The sequence below is a fragment of the Heteronotia binoei genome, chromosome 2 (genome assembly GCF_032191835.1).
Source record: "Heteronotia binoei isolate CCM8104 ecotype False Entrance Well chromosome 2, APGP_CSIRO_Hbin_v1, whole genome shotgun sequence".
Taxonomy (NCBI): domain Eukaryota; kingdom Metazoa; phylum Chordata; class Lepidosauria; order Squamata; family Gekkonidae; genus Heteronotia; species Heteronotia binoei.
This window is the reverse complement of record NC_083224.1, coordinates 102989280-103011929: the sequence shown is the minus strand read 5'-3', so window position 1 is coordinate 103011929 and position 22650 is coordinate 102989280.

Here is a 22650-nt window from a genome sequence, read left to right as displayed (position 1 = left end):
GTAGGTCTGTTAAGAATTGTTTTATGTATGTGTAACCATTATGTTGCTTTTTAGAATTCTTGTTTGTTAAGTTTTTTTGAAATCTATGCTCACATGTGAGACCCCCATACTAAAAAGTTTTAGCTGAACTAGCAGAGAGAAAATTGGATTCAGTGGAACTTGATCACCGCACGTATGTCCAGGTTTTTAATTTCTCTGATCTAGCTCACCTATCATTTTGGGTCTGATGGCATTCGATGAAATTGCTGAGCAGTCAGGTTAAAACAGATAAAAGGAAGTACTTCTTCACCCAAAGGGTGATTAACATGTGGAATTCACTGCCACAGGAGGTGGCGGCGGCTACAAGCATAGACAGCTTCAAGACGGGGTTAGATAAAAATATGGAGCAGAGGTCCATCAGTGGCTATTAGCCACAGTGTGTATATATATGTGTGTGTGTGTGTGTGTGTATATATATATATATATAAAAATTTTGGCCACACACACACACACTGTGGCTAATAGCCACTGATGGACCTCTGCTCCATATTTTTATTTAACCCCCTCTTGAAGCTGGCTATGCTTGCCCCAAGTCACATTCTCACTGGTAACAAAGTCTCACTATACTTGACGTATTTCCTGTGTTGACTGTAGAAACTGCAGATTTCTGACGATGGTGCTTTCACTCCACAACCACAGGGAGACAAAACAATAAATTCCTTTCCAATTTTTAACACTGTCCTTAATTTAACAAAGTCCAAAATTCACCCCTTCTCCTCTTCTTCCAAGCTTTCAAACTTTCTCTTTCCCACCTTCTAATATTATTTTGTTTGCTTTAAAATAGTCCCGGAATGGCAGATAGCAATCAGTACCTTTTTCTAAGGTTATCCAAATCAACACTGGTCTCATACAGCATCAGATGTTTAGCAGTCTCAAAGAAGATTAGGATTTTGTCAAGCTTATGTCAAATAAATAACTCTGTAAGCTTCTGCAGATGATGAATAAGCAATTCTTCTCTTCTCTGGGGATCCCTCAAAGGAGCCCCCCCCCCCGGGACTCCCTTTTAGCCAAGGTAAATCACCTCAAAGTTTCCTGTGCATATCTTGGACTAATCTCTCACTGAGAAAAGTAGGCAGAAGGCAAAAATTTGCCCTTTACTACCCCAAACAGAAGCTCCAGTCTGCCCCCTTAGAGAGGCAGGTCAGCTCAGCATTCTCCAAATCCCAGAAGTCTCTGTAGTGTATTCTTAATGCTAGGTATCAAAATAAGGAGGCAGCATGGTTTCAAACAGGAGCACAGATTAATGCCCACCTTTTTCTGTCTGGAGCTACAGCCAATACAATTTTCTTTCTCTTTGTTCCTGCACAAACCAAATCCTAGAGTAGACTAAGGTAGTCTAAAACACTGGCTTGGATTGAAGGAACAGAGTTGTGAAAATACCACATACCTGGATTGCATGTGCATCATTGTAACTTATAAACATGGCTACTATCTCTTTTGTGACATCTTCCATCCATCAGATACCTGGCAAAGGGAGCTTTGAATCTTAAAAGCTCATATCCCAAGGGATCTTGTTGGTCTCTAGATTGCTACTGGACTCAAACTAGCTTATTAGATGTAGAGTCATGAGGTTGTTGATATTCACCTTGTCCTTGTCCTAGCATATCCTAATCTTGACCAAATACTCAGATGTTCCACCTGTTTTCCATGTATTCGTTTCCAGGCAAGTATACTTATAATCAGCTGCCTTAGGGCTGAACCATAGGTTACATTGCACATGTAACTACCATGGGGACTTGCAGTCAGACAAGATCCCCATGGGAACTTAGATCTCAAGTGAGTGGGACCTCATTTCAGATCAGAACCGACATGAAGAAAGGACGCTCCTGCTTTCCCCCATCTTGACTGAATTGGTCTGGCAGGACAATATTTGGGCTATATATACAATTGCCAATAAACCAGATATTACCACCTGGGGCAATTTCAGGTCAGGAAAACAATTGGGGGGGAGGAGAAGCCCCATGTGCCATTGGCTATTGTCTGAACTGGGATCCTGTGCATTTGAGAGCTGAGTTCCCATGAGGAACATGCAGTTGATACCTGACTGTAAGTCCCCACAATGGCCTCATTTCTATTAAAACTAGTGTATAATTTGGTCTTCAAGCTTTAAAACCTTGGAAATGCTTTCGTAAATATTCCATCACAAATATGAAATAGCTACACCACTTTCAAAATTGCACCAGCAAAAAGTCACCAAAATAATTACTATGGTAAAAGATGACATTTCTCAAATTATTAATTGCACTAGTGATTTTTATTTCATTATAACAATAAGGTAGTACAAGAGAAAAGGGAATGAATGACTATAAAAAAACAAACCTATATGACTTGGATCCAGGTATTGTACAGCTGATGGAGCTTGCTGATTCACTGTGTCTCCAACTTTCAGGGATGATCTTAGTAAGATGACATACATCACCATGTGCATTAAGGAGAGTCTGCATCTGTATCCCCCTGTTTCAGGAGTGTCCCGACAGCTGAACAAACCCATCACTTTTTTTGATGGACATATTTTGCCTAAATGTTTGCACAGTCTCATCTTCTCTTCTTACTTAAAATGATACTTTTTAGTCTCTTCTATGTTTCTAAGACCAATTTTGCACAAGGCTTGTTCTGGGTGGAGAGCCCTTTTCCTCCCGGGGCTTCTTTCCATTTTCGCACAAGTTGCCCCAGAGCTGCAAGTTGGCACGGCACTCTTCCACAGCAAGCAGGATCCTCTTCCAAGCAGTTTCTGCTTGCTGCAGGAGAATGGCGCACCAACTTGCAGCTCCAGGACAATTTGTGTGAAAACAGAGAGAAACACCAGGATCAAAAGGGCTCTCCACCCAGAACAAGCCCTAGTGCGAAATTGGTCTAAGTGTTGGATAATACAAAGAACTTGGAACAGAAATCATGCAGCTGAGAACATTTGTTCATCTTTTCCTATGATTGTAGTATTAATGGTTATAGTAGTAATTGTTGATAGCACTAATATTGGTTCACGTATTATTGAGAAGGTTCTAAAGAAAAAGTGACATGCCGAAAAGCAATTTTGTGTGCATCCCAATGCAGTGGCAGGTCCCTTATGAGCAAGATAAAAAAAAGTTCTCCTTCATAAATTGCCAAGGAAATGCAGAGAACAAAAGTACTTCAAAATTGGTGACAATAAGTCAATGCTAATATTTATCTAAAGAAGTATTTCAATTTGAATAAATAGCTGCCTACCATATCTGCTTTCAGATATACCCATGGAAGCCTACCACAATTCATTAAATTATTTTAATCATTCCAAACTCTCTAATGCTTTTTGTCCCAAGAGCTAACAGCCCATTGGCAAGGTTGACAGGGAAATGATGATGACATTAAAGTTCACAGGGCATTTGGTGTGTGTGTGTGTGTGTGTGTGTGTGTGTATATATATATATATATATATATATATATACACACACACACATACAGAGAAAGAGGGAGAGTGGTAACCAGAGGCAGCTCTTACATACAGCAATATCTAGGGGTTGTGCATGAATGCAGATCTACACCTGAGATTTGGACAACACAGCAGGACTGAAACTGGACAGCTACACTATGATGGATAGCAGGCATATGTATGCTGAGAGGCAGTGCATATGAGTGACAGCTAATGGAAATCACACTGATTGGTGAATTGTTTCTAACTGTCAAAAGAGGGTGACAGACAGTTGGAGAAAGCAGTCACAGAGTTGAAGAAGTTGGATAGTGAATAGAAAAGAGAGTATGAACTTTGTGATGCTCTCTAGTGTGTGACAAGAGTCACAAAGCAGAGTCTGATTCAGAGCATGTGTGGGGTGGTTTTGAATATTGCTGTGGTAGAAGGCTGTTCCCAGGAGTTAAGAACAGTCTTCGTATGTGCTTTGTATACAAAGAAGCACATCTTGAGAAGGAAAGCAGTTTCCTGTATTAAGCTTAGTGACCAAGGGGGAGAAAGAATGGAAGTCTGAAAGATCAGGCTGTGGCAAAGGATTCTGAGGTGGCAGTGAAAGGCCCTCAAACGGTGGCAAAGGCACAAGTTATTTATCTTAAAGGATTAATAGTAATGATCTTGCCTGAAGAAGAGGTCTAGTAAAGAGACCTCAGTCTTTTTTTTGTTTAAACCAATTTTATTATTCTGCAATATATTGTTATAATACTCATCTTCTATTATTAAAAAGTTAGTACCAATACATTAGATTTTTCTCCTCCCTCCCCCACTTTTCAAGACCCCCGACGGTGTATTTTAACTAAATTGCTAAAAAATAAAAGGTAATTTTGTCTATGTAAGAATCTTAATTAAAAAAACTTCAAACAAGAAGAGAGAAAAGAAACTATGATCCATCTTCATTGTAATCCTTTAGTCCTTATTGAAAGAAAGTTTAAAAAAAGATATGTTCACATAGTCTGGCTTTTTAACTGTAATCCATTTATTATTCCTCCAAAGTTCAACTATTGTCAAAGATCGCCAAGTATCCTTTAACCTTCCATTGTTTTTCAACATATATTTGATATTTTCCCCACTCATTTTTAAACTTCTCTAAATCATATTCTTTTAAGATTCTTGTAAGCTTGTCCATTTCACTCCAGTTCATAACTTTTAAAGTCCAGTCCCATTTTTCTGGTATTTTGTCCTGCTTCCACATCTGTGCATATAATGTCTGTGCAGCTGAAAGCATGTACCAAATTATCGTTCTATCTTGTTTCAGAAATTTTTCCATTTGTAATCCCAACAAAAAGCTTTCTGGTGCCTTCTTAATGTTATAACCCAAAATTTTTGAGATCTCTTGCTGAATCATTTGCCAAAATTGTTTTGCCTTTTCACAAGTCCACCACATATGGTAGAAAGATCCTTCATGTTTTTTACATTTCCAACATCTATCCGACACCTATTCATTTTTGCCAATTTCTTAGGTGTCATATACCACCTATATAACAGTTTGAAACAGTTTTCTTTAATGTTATAACATGTCGATATCTTCATAGAGTTCTTTCATAAGTACTCCCATGACTCCATCTGTATTTCCTTATTTATATTTATTGCCCATTTTATCACTTGAGATTTGACTTCTTCATCTTCTGTAGGCCATTTCAACAATAATTTATAAATTCTTGAAATCTATTTTTCATTATCACTAAACAGCATTTTCTCTAGTTCTGTTTGTTCTTGTCTTATTCCATCGTTTTTAATGTCCTGTTCAAGCAAGCTCTTGATCTGTTGCAATTGAAACCAATTATATTTATATTGTAATTCTTCAACCGATTTTAATTCCACCTTTCCTCCATGTATTTTTAACTATTGTTTGTATGATAACCACTTCTCTTCATTAATATCAGAATATAATTTTATTACTTCAGTTGGCACAATCCAAAGCGGTTTCCTTTCGTCCCCATATCTTTTATATTTTGACCAGGTATTTAACAAGTTGCTTCTTATATAGTGATGTGAGAAAAAAACCATCCATCTTACTTTTTCCATAACACATATAAGCATGCCAACCAAAGACATTTCCATGACCTTCTAGTAGTAGTAATTTTCTATTCAATAACGTCATCCATTCCTTGATCCACACCGAACATACTGCATCATGGTACAACTTTAAATCAGGCAGTTGGAAACCTCCCCTTTCTTTTGCATCAATCAAAATTTTCATTTTAATTCTTGGTTTTTTCCCAGCCCATACAAATTCCGAAATTTTCCTTTGCCATTTATTGAATTGTTTATTATCCTTCAATATTGGAATTGTTTGAAACAGGAACATAATTCTTGGTAAGACATTCATTTTAATTGCGGAAATTCTGCCCAGTAAAGACAAATTCAACTTGTTCCATTTTATCAATCTTATGCCAAAGTTTCTCATAATTATTTTTATACAAATCAATATTTTTGTTGTGATTTCCACACCTAAATATTTTACTTTAGAGGTAACTTCACATTCTGTTAAATTTTGTAGTTTTTTCTGTTTACTCTCTGACATATTTTTGCACAAAATTTTCAATTTTTCTTTGTTTATGTAAAAACCTGCCAGTTCTCCATACTCTTGTATCTTACAAAGCAACAATGGTGTTACATGAGTGGGATTTTCATTTATAAACATTACATCATCTGCAACCGCTCTGTATTTATAAGAAAAACCTCTCAGTTTCAGACCCTCTATCTCCTTATCTTCTTGAATTTGCATAAGGAAAACCTCTAAAGTCATTATAAATATCAATGGAGACAGAGGACAAACTTGTCTCGTTCCTTTACTAATTGTCATTTTTTCCGTCAAATCTGCATTTATACAGTCTTGCTTATTGTTCAGTATATATTGCCTTCACTATTCTTATAAAATCTTCTCCCAGTCTCAGTTTCTCCATCACTGCAAACATAAAATCCCATTGCACATTATCAAATGCTTTCTCTGCAAAAAAAAATGCTACTTCTTTTTCCAGATGTTTCTCATAATATTCAATAATATCTATAACTGTTCTGATATCATCTCTAATTTGCCTCCTGGGAAGAAATCCTGCTTGCTCTTCTTTGATAAAATTGTTCAAATGCTGTTTAAGACGTTCTGCTAAAATTCTAGCATATATTTTATAATCATTGTTAAGTAGTGAAATTGGTCTATAGTTTTTTACACTCGTGGCATCTCTGTCTTCTTTCGGTATCAATGAAATAACTGCTTCTTTCCATGTGTTTTCCCATCTGTTCTTATAGTATTCATCAATTTCTGAAGTTTTGGTGATAGCACCTCCGCAAGCAATTTATAAAATTTTGTCGTGAAGCCATCTGGACCAGGTGCTTTCCCTAATTTCATTGAATTAATTGCTGCCTCTACTTCTCCTCTTTCAATTGGTTCATTTAATCTCTCTCTCGGCTTGACTTCACGAACAAAGATTTAAGAAAGGTGCAGTAGTCCACGTCTGCTGCAGGCTCGCTGGTGGCTGACAAGACCAATGCGGGACAGGCAGGTCTGGCCACAGTGGCTGCAGGGGAAAGTCTGATTTGGGATTGGTGCTGTAGCAGTACGATTTTTCCTCAATCTCCTTTTATCCTCAAGACCAGCTATGCGTTCATTTAATACCGTCTCCATATTTATTGTTAGGGGGTTTACTTTAATTTTCTGTAAATATACGTCAATTTTTCCCTTGTCCACTTTTTGACCTTTAAACAACTTGGCGTAGTATTTATAAAATTCTCTTTTGATTCCTTCCTGGTCAACAATGTCCTTACCTCCCGATACTATTTTGTTAATAATTTTATTCTCCCTTTTTTTCTTCATTTGCCAGGCCAAATATTTTCCAGGTTTATTTGCTCCTTCAAAAGATTTCTGTTGAAGTCTTTTTAAATTCCATTTCACTTCTTTGTTTAACAAATGTCTCAATTGACTTTGTAATATTGTAATCTCCCTTATAATTTTCCTTTTCCCAGGTCTCTTTTTAAGCTCCTTCTTTTTTCCAATCTCTTTCTGAATATCCAACATTAGCTTGTCTTTGGCTCTTTTATCTTTATTGTTCAGTGTAATTAAAATACCCCTCATTACCGCTTTATATGCGTCCCACACAGTTTGAAATTGAATATCCTCTTTTTCATTTATTTGAAAGAAAGCCTTGGTCTCCTTTTCCAGAGACGCCACTATTTCTTTTTTCTGTAGCAAATCTTCATTTATCCGACATCTTAGAGTCTTTTTCACGGGTTTTGTAGACCACATTAATGGATTGTGGTCTGCCCCTACTTTAGGAAGAATCTCTATTTTTTCGTTATAAGTCCAAGATCTTTTGTAATCCATAGCATATCAATTTTTGAGAAAGAATTATGCCTTGCTGAAAAGAAAGTATAATCATGTTCTTTAGGGTTAAATTCCCTCCATATATCTTCCAGACTTTCTTGTTTTACTAACTCAAAAAATGACTTTGGTAATTTTCCTTCATTATTTTTTTTCCCAAAATATTTTTTTTCTGTCCAAAATATTTTTAACTGTTCCATTGAAAACCCCCATTAGCATAATTTGCTCATACATCACTTGGTCTAATTGTTGCATAATGTCTTTTTAAAAAGTGTCTTTTGCTCCATTTGGGGCATACAGTCCCAATAACAAAATTCTTTTATAGTTCAACGTCACTTCCACCACAATATATCTACCATCATCATCCTTAAAAATCAATTTTGGGTCCAATTCTTGTTTAACATAGAAAACAACACCCCTTTTTTCTCCTTAGCCAATGAACAAAATTCCACACCCAGTTGTTTATTCCATAAAAATTTGTAATCCATTTTTTTAATGTGTTCTTCTTAGAGGCAAATTGTATTACAGTTTTGTTTCCCAATCCAATGAAACATTGCCTTTCTTTTTTGTGGTGAATTAAGTCCATTTACATTCCAAGATATTAATTTGTAATCCATCATGATTTTCTATTTTTAATCTGGTGCCCAAACTCCTTATGTTCTTTCAAAAACTTCATCATTTCTTGAGTGCTTGTAATTGTAAATCTCTTTCCTTTATGTTCAAAACTTAAACCCTCTGGAAGTATCCATCTGTATATCATTTTATTTTCTCTCAGTTTTTCAGTCAGTTTTTTGTATAATCTCCTGTCATTTATAACTTTCCTTGGCAATTCTTTCATGATTCTTACACTACTGCCATCCACCTCCAATGCATTTTCAAATTGTTTACTTAGAATCTTTCCCACCATATCTCTTGTCACAAATCTTACTACCACATCTCTTGGTAGCTTGTTTTTTCTGGCATATTCTGAATTAACCCTGTAAATATAGTCATAAAAATAACTAGTTTCATCAGGATCATCCCCCAAAAACTCCGCAATGATTCTTATTATGTATGTCCTTAAATCAGTCTCAATAGATTCAGGCACCCCTCTCAGAAGTATCTGGTTTTCCATTAGTTTACAGTCTTGTAGCACTGCTTTCTCCTGCATTTTTTTAATAGTGGAATCCACTGCGTCGATTCTTGAGTCTTGTTCTTTCACCATTTCTTCAACCTCCTGCACTTTCTTTAACGCTGCTTGGGAGTCTTTTCTGAGATCCTCAATTTCTTTTTTTAAATTCTTTTTTAATCACCTCTGCACTGGATTCAATGTCTTTTTAAAAATTCTTTCTTACTCTCTGTTATTGAATCCTTTATTACTTTTACCAATCTTGCCTCCGTGGCCTCTATTGCCTCCTGCCATTTAGACATTTTTGCTTCTTCAAGTATCCTAGCCCTCGTACGAATCTGCTTTGCTCCAGATTTATTCACAGACATCACTGTCTGCCCATTGCTGAAATAGGCTCTGAAGCTGACCTCATCAAATTAATTTTCAATATCACAGTCTTATAGATTAAGGCATGCCCTTTTAGATGAGCCTATAATCGCCATTCTCAGAGGCTCCTAAATCGAGATATTATTTTTTTAAAGTTTTATTTTCTTCAAAATGGCATCTGCGGCTTTTCTATTCCCTTTTTTAAAAAATTTCCTTTTTCTCCTGGAGTGCTCCAAAACTGAATCAAAACATATAGTCCAATAGTTCTCACCTTTTAATGATAATATCTGCCAGCTCCACTATTTTTTAAAGTCCCATTTACTTTTTAAATTTTTTTAAACTTTTGACCTTCTTTTAATGGCCGCCGGTACTTCTCTATGATTTATAGTCCCACAAAGGGCTAGGAGGCTTGCAGTTTTCCCTTCTCTTAATGGCCACTTCCTTCCTTTCTTGCCACGAAGTCTCATTTTCAATGGTTGAGAAATCTCGTGTTAGTTCTATAACATCATTTCCTGTGACATCCCACAAGTCAGCAGATCTGTTTCAGAGGGGGTTGTCTAGCCCGACCACAGGTATTCAAAACAACAGTTGTTTTCCTTCTTTTAACCTTATTTCTCCAAGTTCATTAGTCCCAAATTTACCCCTCCTTTATCTTCCTTAGATAGATAATGATCTTTTACCTTTAGAATTGTGATCCTTTTAAACACCGTTCTCTTCAAAAATAGACGTTATTCAGTTCCAGAGAAACTTTGAATCCTGATGAATTTAAGTCAATTTAATGACCTCAGAGGTCTTCTGTAGACGTTGGAATGCAATCCTTCTCCAGGGACTCTTCAAAGCCAAAAAGGAACCCCACTGGGATTCCTCGTCAGCCAAAGTAAATCCCCTCAGAATTTAAAATGCATGTCTTGGCCTTCTCCCTGCCTGGAAGAAGTAGGCAGCAGGTGTTAGAATCACCTTCTCTGCTCAGAACAGAGGCTCTGGTCTGCTCCTCTACTAAGAAGCACCTCAATCCTCCATGACTCAAAACTGGAAGCCTGAAAAGACCTCAGTCTTATAACCAAAGGAACAAATCAGGGTACAGTCATGATTGTGTGATGATAAAGTGGGAAATTTACCCAGAAATCTAGAACAGTTATAAAAAGATAAACCTTTAACATCAAGGATACCTTCAGTGAAATTTAAACCAACTGAAGGGTAACACTGTATCTTGTGAAGTCAGTAACCTCAGACATAGTTCTGTGTTCAGCTTTAACTGTCTGCCGACATCTTCTAAATCCCAAAAACCTATGTAACTATCCCATCCTATCCTACTCCACCAGTCTGTTTAAATAAACCAAAACTTGTTTTAAATCACTACCTATGCCTACTGTGCCATTTCCTGAAAGGTAAATTTTGACACCTGAAGCAACAACAGGGTGATCGTTCCAGGGGAGTTGCTTAGTAGAAAGGTCTCTCCAGTCATATACACTTTCTGTCATTGTCAAGTGTAAAGATCTGCTGGTTATTCAGACTAATTATTCAAATTACCAGTATTTATTACTTTGCTAATTTGTGGCATTGCCTGGGAAGTCAATTATTATAATCACTGCACTTACTTTGGAAAAAAATCAAAGAACTTGAGTAGGCCAATGGACTTTCCATCTGCTGTCTTTGAACAGCAAACAACTGTGTGTTATTACAAATAACTTCAGAAAATCCCCACCCATGTGACAGTGGGTGAAGGTGGACTCAAACAAAAGCATGAGGAATTAGTTGCACAATACTTTGAACTCCTGCCCTTTGAGCCTCTTGCACAGTTCTAACCATCATCTATTCCCCTCCCTGCTGTTTTTCAGGCTTTCTGGTTGCAATTAGCATTTATGCTATTCATAAAAACCCAAATATATGGCAAGACCCTGAGGTAGCTTATTTCTTTCAAATAAGGGAGAGATGCTATCATATAACTTAACTAGGGCTTTTTTTGTAGCAGGAACTCCTTTGCATATTAGGCCACACACCCCTGATGTAGCCAATCCTCCAAGAGCTTACAGTAGGCCCTGTAAGAAGAGCCCTGTAAGCTCCAGGAGGAATGGCTACATCAGCGGTATGTGGTCTAATATGCAAAGGAGTTCCTACTACAAAAAAAGCCCTGAACTTAACTGAAAGATTTCACTATAACCTGAAGTTCTATAGGCTTCACTCTGCACATGGATCTCTGAGTGATAGGGGAATTCTCTATTTGCTTTAATTATGAAAATGCTCTACAGGTAGATCAAGGCACATTGTGTAGGCTGGTGAATGCAACAGAGCTATCTAAACTAAAAACCTTCCCCATTACATTGAAAATTATGTTTCTTTTTACTGTTTCTATGAGATGCTAGATATTGTTTAGTACGTCCATGATCATGTCGGTGGCTCATGAGGTCAGAAAGGTAGACTACAATGTTTGTATATAATAATGCATAATTAAATCATAATACAATTACACAATATTCAAAGTTTGGATTTTAAAGTAACAGAGCTCAAGAATGTATAAATACTGACATTCAAATACTTGAGGAAAATCATATAAGCTGTTACTACAGAGCATACAGTGATGGCCACAGAATAAACAGTTTTAAAGGGGGATTAGATAGATTCATTGAGCATAAGTCTATTAATGGCTACTAGCCGTACTGACGGAGGGGAACCTCCACATTCAGAAGCAGTCAACCTCTGAGTCCCAGAGCCAGGAGGCAATGTCAGGGGAAGGCCTTGGCCTCTGTGCCCTATTGTTAACCCTCTAGAGCAGGGTTTCCCAGACTTTCCCCCCCGTGGACTGGTTATTTTTACACTTCTCCTTCGTGGCCCACTAAAATTTGGGGGTGGAGCCCATAGACTTTGGGGTGGGGCCAGGAGAAAGGAAATGATGTCATCCCACTCAAAAAATGGGAGGCAGGCAATCTGCCTTCCCCTCCATTTGAACAACCCATTGGGCTATCAAAGATTTCAGGTTTTCATGGCTGGTAACATCATTAGGGTTTGTAGAATCTACAAACCCTAACCCATTGGGCTGTTTACATGGAGAGGGAAGCCGAGGGCTGCCTTGGCCGTCTCCCCACCTCATGGGGAGACTGCAAAGGCAGACGATCTGCCTCCCATCCCCATGTAAACACCCCACCAAGTGTTTAAATGGGGAGGGAAGGTTGGGGGCTGCCTTTGCTGTCTCCCTGCCTCATGGGGAGACTGCAAAGGCTGGTGATCTGCCTCCCCCCATGTAAACACTCCATTAGGTGTTTAAATAGAAAGGGAAGCCTGAGGGCTATCTTTGCTGTCTCTCCACCTTGCGGGGAGTCTACAAAGGCAGGCAATCTGCCTCCCCCCCCCATGTAAACACCTCATCGGATGTTTAAATGGGGAGGGGAGTCCAGAGGGCTTCCTTTGCTGTCTCCCTGACCCTACTTGCGACCAGGTATTGAGACTAGGGGTGTGCATTCGGTTCGGCTGAACCGAATCAACCACCGAATCACCCCTGATTCGGCTGTATACGGAATCGCATACAGCTGATTCCAATTGGGGCCCATTATGTGGGAGCTGAGTATAGCTCCCCGTATACTTCCGTGAGTATAGCTCCCCGCCCTACCTCGGTGGGGTAGGGTGGGATATAAATTGAATAAAATAAATAAATAAATAAAATAAATATTCGAAAGTATACGGAAGTCAATGCAAAAGGTGGGAAAGGGGCTTCTACAGCCTCAGGGGAGCTGCTTGCCTCCTTTTCCGCCTTTGGTAGCCTTTTCCCGCCTCTCCCATAGCCTCCCTGGGATCAGGGAGAGGGGGGGAGGGAGAAGAGGAGCCCCAGAAGCCAATCCAAAGCATGCATTGCAAATGCATGCTTTGAAGGGCTTTTGTGTAGCTGATCTTCTAGCCATCAGCAACAATGTTGTTCTTTTGTCTGTGTGTGAGAGAGATTGCGCTGTGCTGGCCCTTGGCCTTAGGCAGCTGCTGCTTCTCAGCCTTACCAGACTTGCTTGGAGTAAGAGAAGATGTCTAAAAGGTAAGACAGTCTTGGGGTTCTTGTTTTTATTTTAGTTGGTAAAAGGACGTTTTAAGACTCAGAGTCCCTTTACTTGTCCAGATTTGGGTGGTGGGTATTTGGGGTTAGGGGGTTCTGCTGGGGTGGGGTTTTTTTTTGCCAATTTGCCCATATCTTATTTTAGTGAGAGGACTTTTAAAAGTGCAGTGTCCTTTTACTTTTCCTGATTTGGGTGGCTTGGATTTCTTGGGGTTAGAGTGAAGGGGGTTTTTTTTTTTGGGGGGGGGGTGGTAAAGTTCCTGTATTGTTAAAAGTTAAGTTTTTTACTGTTTTAAAAGGATTCTGTGTTTGATTTGTTGCTGCTGTGTTGTGCTGCTGTTGTTCCTTTTCTCTTCTGGTTCTGGTTCTTGTGTGTGGGGTGGTGGTGTTTGGCCTAATTTTCATTGTTTAAAAGGCCACTTTTTTAACAGTTGAGTTTCTTGGCCTTCTCCTGTTGTCCCTTTTTCTGGTTTTGGTTTTTTTGGGGGGAAGCTGGCACCTGGGTGAGAGACCCAGAACCAGCAGGCTTGTTGTGCTTGGCCAGCTCTCTGCATGTTGTTTGGGGCAGGGCTGGAGACCTGGCATCTGTAGGTTGTGTGTTCTTTGGCAGGGAAGCTGGCACCTGGGTGAGAGACCCAGAACCAGCAGGCTTGTTGTGCTTGGCCAGCTCTCCCCGTGTTGTTCGGGGCAGGGCTGGAGAGCTGGCATCTGGGTTTGCTGCAGCCAGGTCTGCAGAGCAGACCTTGAGCAGATTGTGTTTTGTGTGGCAGTGACGTTGGCAACTGGGTTTATATTGGTTCCAGGCCTGCAGGGTTCATAGAGTAGATAGAGGGATGTAGTGCATTTGGGTCCTATAGAGATTATCTGGTGTGAAGTTAGGTTTGGCTTCGGGTGCCCCAGGAATTGGACCCCCGGTCCAATTTTTTTTTTTTTTTGCCTTGTGGGTTTTGTGTGGGACAGTGCCCTGAAGCTGCACAGCAGTTTGGGGGGCTCTCTTCAAAACCTCCTGCTCCCCAGAGCCGCTTTTCCCACGACAATTACAGTGAGGAAGTGGCTCTAATTGTTTTTTTCTCACCATTAGGAGCAGTGTTCCTTTTGGGGTGCCTACAGATGGGTGCAGTCTTTTTGGGCCAGGAAGGTTTCATTCTGGGGAGTCCCCTGAAGCTGCCCTGCAGTTTTGGGGCCTCTCGCTCAAACTCCCCTCTGGCCAGAGCCACTTTCCCCACAGCAATTATAGTGGAGGAAGTGGCTAATTGGGCTTTCCCCATCATTGTTGGCAATGGGCCTTTTGGGGAGCCCAAAGACAGGGACCCCCTGGCCCAATCTTTTTGGGACTTGGGGGTTTTGTAGGGGAGAGTCCCCTGCGGGTTCCCTGCAGTTTTAGAGGCTCTCCCTCAAACCCCCTGCCCCCCAGTAGCCTCTAATTATGCCCTATGTTGCCATTGATTTCAATGGCCCATAGGGTATAATGGTGGAATAGGGGCACCCTCTTTGGGTGCCCCTGCAATGGGACCCCCTGGCCCAATCTTTTTGGGACTTGGGGGGTTTGTAGGGGAGAGTCCCCTGCAAATTTGGGGGCTCTCCCTCAAACCCCCTCCCCTCCAGGTGGCTTTAAATATACCCTATTTGCCATTGATTTCAATGGCCCATAGGGTATAATGGGGCCGTATATTCGGAAATAGCCGCGCATCTACCGTATATGCGGCTATTCTGACTACGAAATTCAGAAATATATGGGATTCCGAATTCCCCCCCCCCCCGTATACTTCCGAATCTGTGTACTTCCGAATTTTTTTTTTTTTTGCACATCCCTAATTGAGACATCCGTGACCTGGTGCCGGGTCATGACCCGGCAAATGGGAAATGCTGCTCTCGTGGAACCAGTTGGCCACTGTGTAAATCATGATACTGGACTAGATGGACCATTGGTCTGATCCAGCAGGGCTCTTCTTATGTTCTTATATACATGTAACTATTAATTACTACTGCTGCTGCTTACTGGTATTAAATAACACTGCTAGTTATTGGTAATTAAAAATGTACCCATGAACTCTCCTACTTCAGGTTTATGATCTTACAAGGCTTTTAGCAGAGAATTCATCCCAAAGGCATCCTCATGCATTTATTCCATTTGCAGCTGGATCAAGGTGAGTGTGAATCTTTCTTTTCAAAAAGTTACAGACAAGATGTTGTTGGTATCTTTTAAGCATGACTGAATTAATTTGATAGTCCTATGAAACAGTAGGAGCTAAAGGAAAGGAGATTCCAGTAACAAGATGTTTTTCGATCCAAACAATCCAAGAAAAATGTGCTATCAACAGCCAGCTTCATATGGAAGGCAGAAGGCACACAGGTTTTTGCATTAGTCAATGCTTAACTGAGCTATTTATTCATGCCCTAAACATGTGAGTACAAGGTACAGATTCCTGTGAAGAACTAAAGTTTATTTAACAGTTGGAGGAACATGCTGACACCTTAAAACAAATTCACAAATCCCTTGGTTTATTACTAATACAGTTAAAATGTAACAGATAGTTCATCCATTTTTGACATCACATGCTCAGAGAGTATCAAAATAGCTGATTTGTTTTGTTTTCTTCAGTGTCATAAAAATAAGGTGCTATAACTCATAGCAGCACTGTGGCAATTGCCTTATTTCTCATCACATGTCGCTCTGCCAGAGTCTTCTTGCAGGAGGCTTTTATACATTAGAAACTGTAGCTCATTCCAAGGTTGTCATCTTCTCCTTCTCATTCCTCTAAGGTCGCCAGTTCTGGGGTGGAAAATACCTGGAGACTTTGGGAGTGGAGCTGGGTGGGGTTTGGGGAGGGGAGGGGCCTCAGCATGGTACAATGGCACAGAGTCCACCATTCAAAGCAGCCATTTTCTCCAGGGGAACTGATCTCTGCCAGCTGGAGACCAGTTGTAAAAGTGGGAGATCTCCACGCAACCCTACATTCCTCCATAGCCTGCTGCTGCCAGGCAAATGGTAAGCTTAGCAGTAGGGTGGCCAGACCGTCCCGGACTCCCGGGACTTTCACGGTTCTGGCCCCCAATTCACGGCTCCCGGGCTGGGTATACCGGGACCATTAAGAGGTCCCGGTTTAGCCAGCCAGAGAGCCGGGGGCCGCGCGCCCGGGCGGGGAAGGCGGCGAGGGGGGGAGGGAGCGACCCTGCGCGTGCGCAGATCGCCCTGCGCACGCGCAGGGACGCTCCCTCCCTCACTCGCCGCCTTTCCCGCCCGCGCACGGGGCCCGGCGGTGGCGGCGGAGGCCCGGGAGGGCGTCGGAAAGGCCCGCGGTGGTCGCTGGAGGGCCTCCAGCGACCCCCGCGGGCCTTTCCGACGCTTCCCGGGCTCAAAACCCCCACCCCCCGTCCTCCTCCCCCGGGAGGGCTTCGGAAAGGCCCGCGGGGGTTGCTGGAGGCCCTCCAGCGACCCCCGCGGGCCTTTCCGAGGCTTCCCCGGGGCTCTCAACCCCCACCCCCCGTCCTCCTCCGCCCGGGAGGGCGTCGGAAAGGCCCACGGGGGTCGCTGGAGGCCCTCCAGCGACCCCCGCGGGCCTTTCCGAGGCTTCCCCGGGGCTCTCAACCCCCACCCCCCGTCCTCCTCCCCCGGGAGGGCGTCGGAAAGGCCCGCGGGGGTCGCTGGAGGCCCTCCAGCGACCCCCGCGGGCCTTTCCGACGCTTCCCCGGGGCTCTCAACCCCCACCCCCCGTCCTCCTCCGCCCGGGAGGGCTTCGGAAAGGCCCGCGGGGGTCGCTGGAGGCCCTCCAGCGACCCCCGCGGGCCTTTCCGACGCTTCCCCGGGGCTCTCAACCCCCACCCCCCGTCCTCCTCCGCCCGGGAGGGCGTCGGAAAGGCCCGCGGGGGTCGCTGGAGGCCCTCCAGCGACCCCCGCGGGCCTTTCCGACGCTTCCCCGGGGCTCTCAACCCCCACCCCCCGTCCTCCTCCCCCGGGAGGGCGTCGGAAAGGCCCGCGGGGGTCGCTGGAGGCCCTCCAGCGACCCCCGCGGGCCTTTCCGACGCTTCCCCGGGGCTCTCAACCCCCACCCCCCGTCCTCCTCCCCCGGGAGGGCTTCGGAAAGGCCCGCGGGGGTCGCTGGAGGCCCTCCAGCGACCCCCGCGGGCCTTTCCGACGCTTCCCCGGGGCTCGAAACCCCCACCCCCCGTCCTCCTCCGCCCGGGAGGGCTTCGGAAAGGCCCGCGGGGGTCGCTGGAGGCTCTCCAGCGACCCCCGCGGGCCTTTCCGACGCTTCCCCGGGGCTCGAAACCCCCACCCCCCGTCCTCCTCCGCCCGGGAGGGCTTCGGAAAGGCCCGCGGGGGTCGCTGGAGGCTCTCCAGCGACCCCCGCGGGCCTTTCCGACGCTTCCCCGGGGCTCTCAACCCCCACCCCCCGTCCTCCTCCCCCGGGAGGGCGTCGGAAAGGCCCGCGGGGGTCGCTGGAGGCCCTCCAGCGACCCCCGCGGGCCTTTCCGACGCTTCCCCGGGGCTCTCAACCCCCACCCCCCGTCCTCCTCCCCCGGGAGGGCTTCGGAAAGGCCCGCGGGGGTCGCTGGAGGCTCTCCAGCGACCCCCGCGGGCCTTTCCGACGCTTCCCCGGGGCTCGAAACCCCCACCCCCCGTCCTCCTCCGCCCGGGAGGGCTTCGGAAAGGCCCGCGGGGGTCGCTGGAGGCTCTCCAGCGACCCCCGCGGGCCTTTCCGACGCTTCCCCGGGGCTCTCAACCCCCACCCCCCGTCCTCCTCCCCCGGGAGGGCGTCGGAAAGGCCCGCGGGGGTCGCTGGAGGCCCTCCAGCGACCCCCGCGGGCCTTTCCGACGCTTCCCCGGGGCTCTCAACCCCCACCCCCCGTCCTCCTCCCCCGGGAGGGCGTCGGAAAGGCCCGCGGGGGTCGCTGGAGGCCCTCCAGCGACCCCCGCGGGCCTTTCCGACGCTTCCCCGGGGCTCTCAACCCCCACCCCCCGTCCTCCTCCGCCCGGGAGGGCTTCGGAAAGGCCCGCGGGGGTCGCTGGAGGCCCTCCAGCGACCCCCGCGGGCCTTTCCGACGCTTCCCGGGGCTCTCAACCCCCACCCCCCGTCCTCCTCCGCCCGGGAGGGCGTCGGAAAGGCCCGCGGGGGTCGCTGGAGGCCCTCCAGCGACCCCCGCGGGCCTTTCCGACGCTTCCCCGGCCTCTACCACCCCCCCCCCCCGTGCTGGCGGAGGCCCGGGAGGGCATCGGAAAGGCCTCTCCGCCGCCGCCGGACTCGCCGCCGCTGCCGCCGCCGCTGGACTCGCCGCCGCCGTAGGTAAGGGGGCCGAAAGCGGGGGGGGGCTGGCGGTTGGGGGTTTGCCTTCCTTTCTTCCCTCCCTCCTTCCTTCCTTCCTTCCTCCTTCCTTCCTTCCTTCCTTCCTTCCTTCCTTCCTTCCTTCCTTCCTTCCTTCCTTCCTTCCTTCCTTCCTTTCTTCCTTCCTTCCCTTCTTCCCTCCCTCCCTCCCTCCCTCCCTCCCTTCCTTCCTTCCTTCCTTCCTTCCTTCCTTCCTTCCTTCCTTCCTTCCTTCCTTCCTTCCTTCCTTCCTTCCTTCCTTCCTTCCTTCCTTCCTTCCTTCCTTCCTTCCTTCCTTATGTTCTTATGTGACACAGAGTGTTGGACTGGATGGGCCACTGGCCTGATCCAACAGGGCTTCTCTTATGTTCTTATGTGACGCAGAGTGTTGGACTGGATGGGCCACTGGCCTGATCCAACAGGGCTTCTCTTATGTGACAATACTGACTTTGGTGGACCCAAGCACTGATTCAGTGTAAGGGAGCTTTGTGTTTGTGTCTTCTAGTGCAATTTTGTTCTCAGATCCTGTATTTACTTCATCAGTATATGGGATAAGGCACTTTCTCAACTGTGCTGCATAATGCAGCCTATTTATTTTGTCCTGTTGGCTCTGTTGGCTCTATCTGCGCCACCTTCATCACTTTCGGGGTGTGGATCCCACAGTGGAGTGGTCTCCCGACTCCCTCCGCCGGCTGTTTCTGATAGCCCTGCGCTCCCTCTTTCATTTGATATGTGTCCCGTGCGGGTGCCACCCTCCCGCCGGGAGATGCCGCAAAATGAGCCCCCTTGAGGCTTATGGCGGCAGGGCTCGGGGGAAGCGAGCTAGACTGCTGTTCTTTTGAGGGGTTATAGAGTGTTTCGAGCCCGTCCCTGTGGCATCGGTCCCATCATTGTGGGGCCCAGGGGGCCGGCGCAGCTGCTGAAGCAGCCTGTCGGTCACTTCCGGGTTCCTGTCCTGCATCTCGACCTGTGTTATTAGTGACAGGCTGCTTCGGCGGGCCGCTGCGCCGGCCCCCTGGGTCCCACAACGATGAGACCGATGCCACAGGGATGGGCTCGAAACACTCTATAACCCCTCAAAAGAACAGCAGTCTAGCTCGCTTCCCCCGAGCCCTGCCGCCATAAGCCTCAAGGGGGCTCATTTTGCGGCATCTCCCGGCGGGAGGGTGGCACCCGCACGGGACACATATCAAATGAAAGAGGGGGCGCAGGGCTATCAGAAACAGCCAGCGGAGGGAGTCGGGAGAGCACCCCACTGGGGGATCCACACCCCGAAAGTGATGAAGGTGGCGCAGATAGAGCCAACAGAGCAAACAGGACAAAATAAATAGGCTGCATTATGCAGCACAGTTGAGAAAGTGCCTTATCCCATATACTGATGAAGTATATACAGGATTTGAGAACAAAATTGTTTCCGGCGGTGATATTTGGGGGATTTTTGGGGACATCACAGGAAGTGCTGTGAAGTCACTTCCTGTTTCCGGCAGTGGCATTTGGAGGAAATGATGTCATTTGGGGGAAGTGATGTCAGAGGAAGTGATGTCACTTCCCGTTTCCGGCAGGTGACGCGGGGGAAATGATGTCACAGGAAGTGGTGTCACTTCCTGCTTCCGGTGGTGGCATGACATCACCGGAAGTGACGTCACCGGAAGTGACGTCACTTCCTGTTTCCGGCGGCGCACGCGCTCCGCGCGCACGCACCCCTACCTCCCCCCCCCAGGTGTCCCTGGCTGGCCTTCAGACATTATGGTCACCCTACTTAGCAGCCAGTTCACCTTGGCTGCAAGGCCATAAATGCAGTGTTGCAATGATTATGGCTGATACCAAGCTAGTGCATGATCCCAAAGGACCTAGTTAGGTGACCACTGTCCATGCATGCTCAGAAGGCCTAATTAAATGTTCAACATTATGGTAGATGTAAGGACAAGTTCTGAACTTATTTTCCTCAAGAAATCACAAGTTTTTATAACAGTGACCATGTAAACTCTGACTTTAGACCCAACCATGTTCTCTCAGCTGAGTTTATCTAACCATATGGCTAAGAAGGACAACTCTCACCTATGGGAGCTCAGCATTGGGTGGGGGGAATCAGTTGCTTGAACCTGGCACCATAAGCTCCAGCTTTCCCACTCATAAGCTGACACCATAAGCTCCAACCATATCTACCTGCAGGTACCATCTATCAAATGGTTCCACAGTTTTCACACTATATTTGTGAATAGCTGATTTAAACTACAGAGGATTTGGGGCTACAACTTAATGGTGCACTTCAAATTTTCCAAATTTCCCTTTTGCAGTTTCAAAAACTAGAGGTTTCCAATAATTTCTTTCTTTCACTTACTCATTAGGAATTGCATTGGACAGCAGTTTGCTATGAATGAGAAATCAGCTCTTGCTCTGATACTGCTTCACTTTGAAATCTTGCCTGACCCAGCAAATCTGCCCATTCCCATCCCTAAGATTGTCCTCAAATCTGAAAATGGGATACACCTCTTCTTAAAGAAACTCAGCTGCTAAACAGATAATTTTATATGAAGAAGACCCTTGCAAAGTTGGGAACAAAAATAAGAGTGTTTGAATGTAATGCCATCCCTGAAGAAAACTCTTGGACTTTTGCCTTTATTTCTAATGCTGATAGTTCTGCTGTATAATAAACATATTTAAAGTCACAACTCAGTTTCAAATTATTTTTGTACCACTGACAGGGAGTTCTAATGATCACTGGCATGTGATCAACTAGGCATGTATATTCAGGTATTCCTGGTCTCAAAATATATCTCCAAAATTACCATATTGATACTTTTCAGAAGTATCTTCCTGAGTCTTTCTAATCTTAATTCCTCCAAATCTCTGTTCCTGCTTGGAGCAGGGAGCGGGGGGGGGGGGGGGCAGACTAGACCACCCCATTGTCTTTTGCTATACCTATTAGCATTTCTAAAAAGCTGGCTGGGGTGAGACCGGGAAGCAATTGAACTGACTTTCCCACTCCTTCGTGTTCTCTGCCCAGAGAGAAAAACTTTTAAAACTCAAGAGTGAAGGTTTTGATCAGTTCAAGCCTCCAAAGAAAAAATGCATTTATTCACAGAAGCATTCATCATAGATCAAAGCCATAGTCTACCATGCCTTCATTCAGATTGCTTTGGAAAGGCTAACAGTGGCATGCCATATGTCATCCTGAATTCATGACAAATACATCAAACACAACTTGTATTTTTCTATAATAAATTGAATGGGACCCCTGACAAAGTAAGTGGGGTGCCATATCTACAAGGTTTTAAGAAGCACTGCACAAGCATTTGATTCACTAAGGCTTTAAATGGTGTATAAACTGAACGTATTCAGGGGGCAGGTTAGTTGGGGTTTTATTGTACTTTGTACATTTTATGGATACACGGTACAAGTACAATTAATCAGCATCCATCCTGGGAACCAGGTCAAAAAGATCCATCAACAGATCATGTAGTGTATTAGGATTTTCTGCTGGTGTACCAGAAGGAACTATAAGGTGTTAGGTTGAGTTTGTTAGCTGTTCTACAGAGACCCACAAAGGAAAGACATGGTATGTATAAATAAATAATGGTAGATCCAATGGGAGAGATGTGCAAGGTGGGTACAGAAGATTTTTTTTAATGCAGCCTCATGTACCTACTAGAAGTTCTTAGCAGAAGTGGAAAACTGTAGCTGTAGGAATTCAGTGATTCCTACAGCTACCCCCAGTATTGACAAAGGATAGCACAATGGGGACTTGCTCATGTGCATGTTGGCTATGGAGTCTTCTCTATATCCTTCAGTATGTGAGCGGTGGCTCTGTGCCCTAACACCTTATAGTACCTTCTGGTACACCAGCAGAAAATCCTAATACACTACATGATCTGTTGATGGATCTTTTTGACCCGGTTCCCAGGATGGATGCTGATTAATTGTACTTGTACCGTGTATCCTTGCCCATCTGGGCTGCTAAAATCATATAAGAACCATACCAACAAACCCTTCAAATGTATTATACATTTGTCACTAACTCAGGATACCTTCCTGCAATCA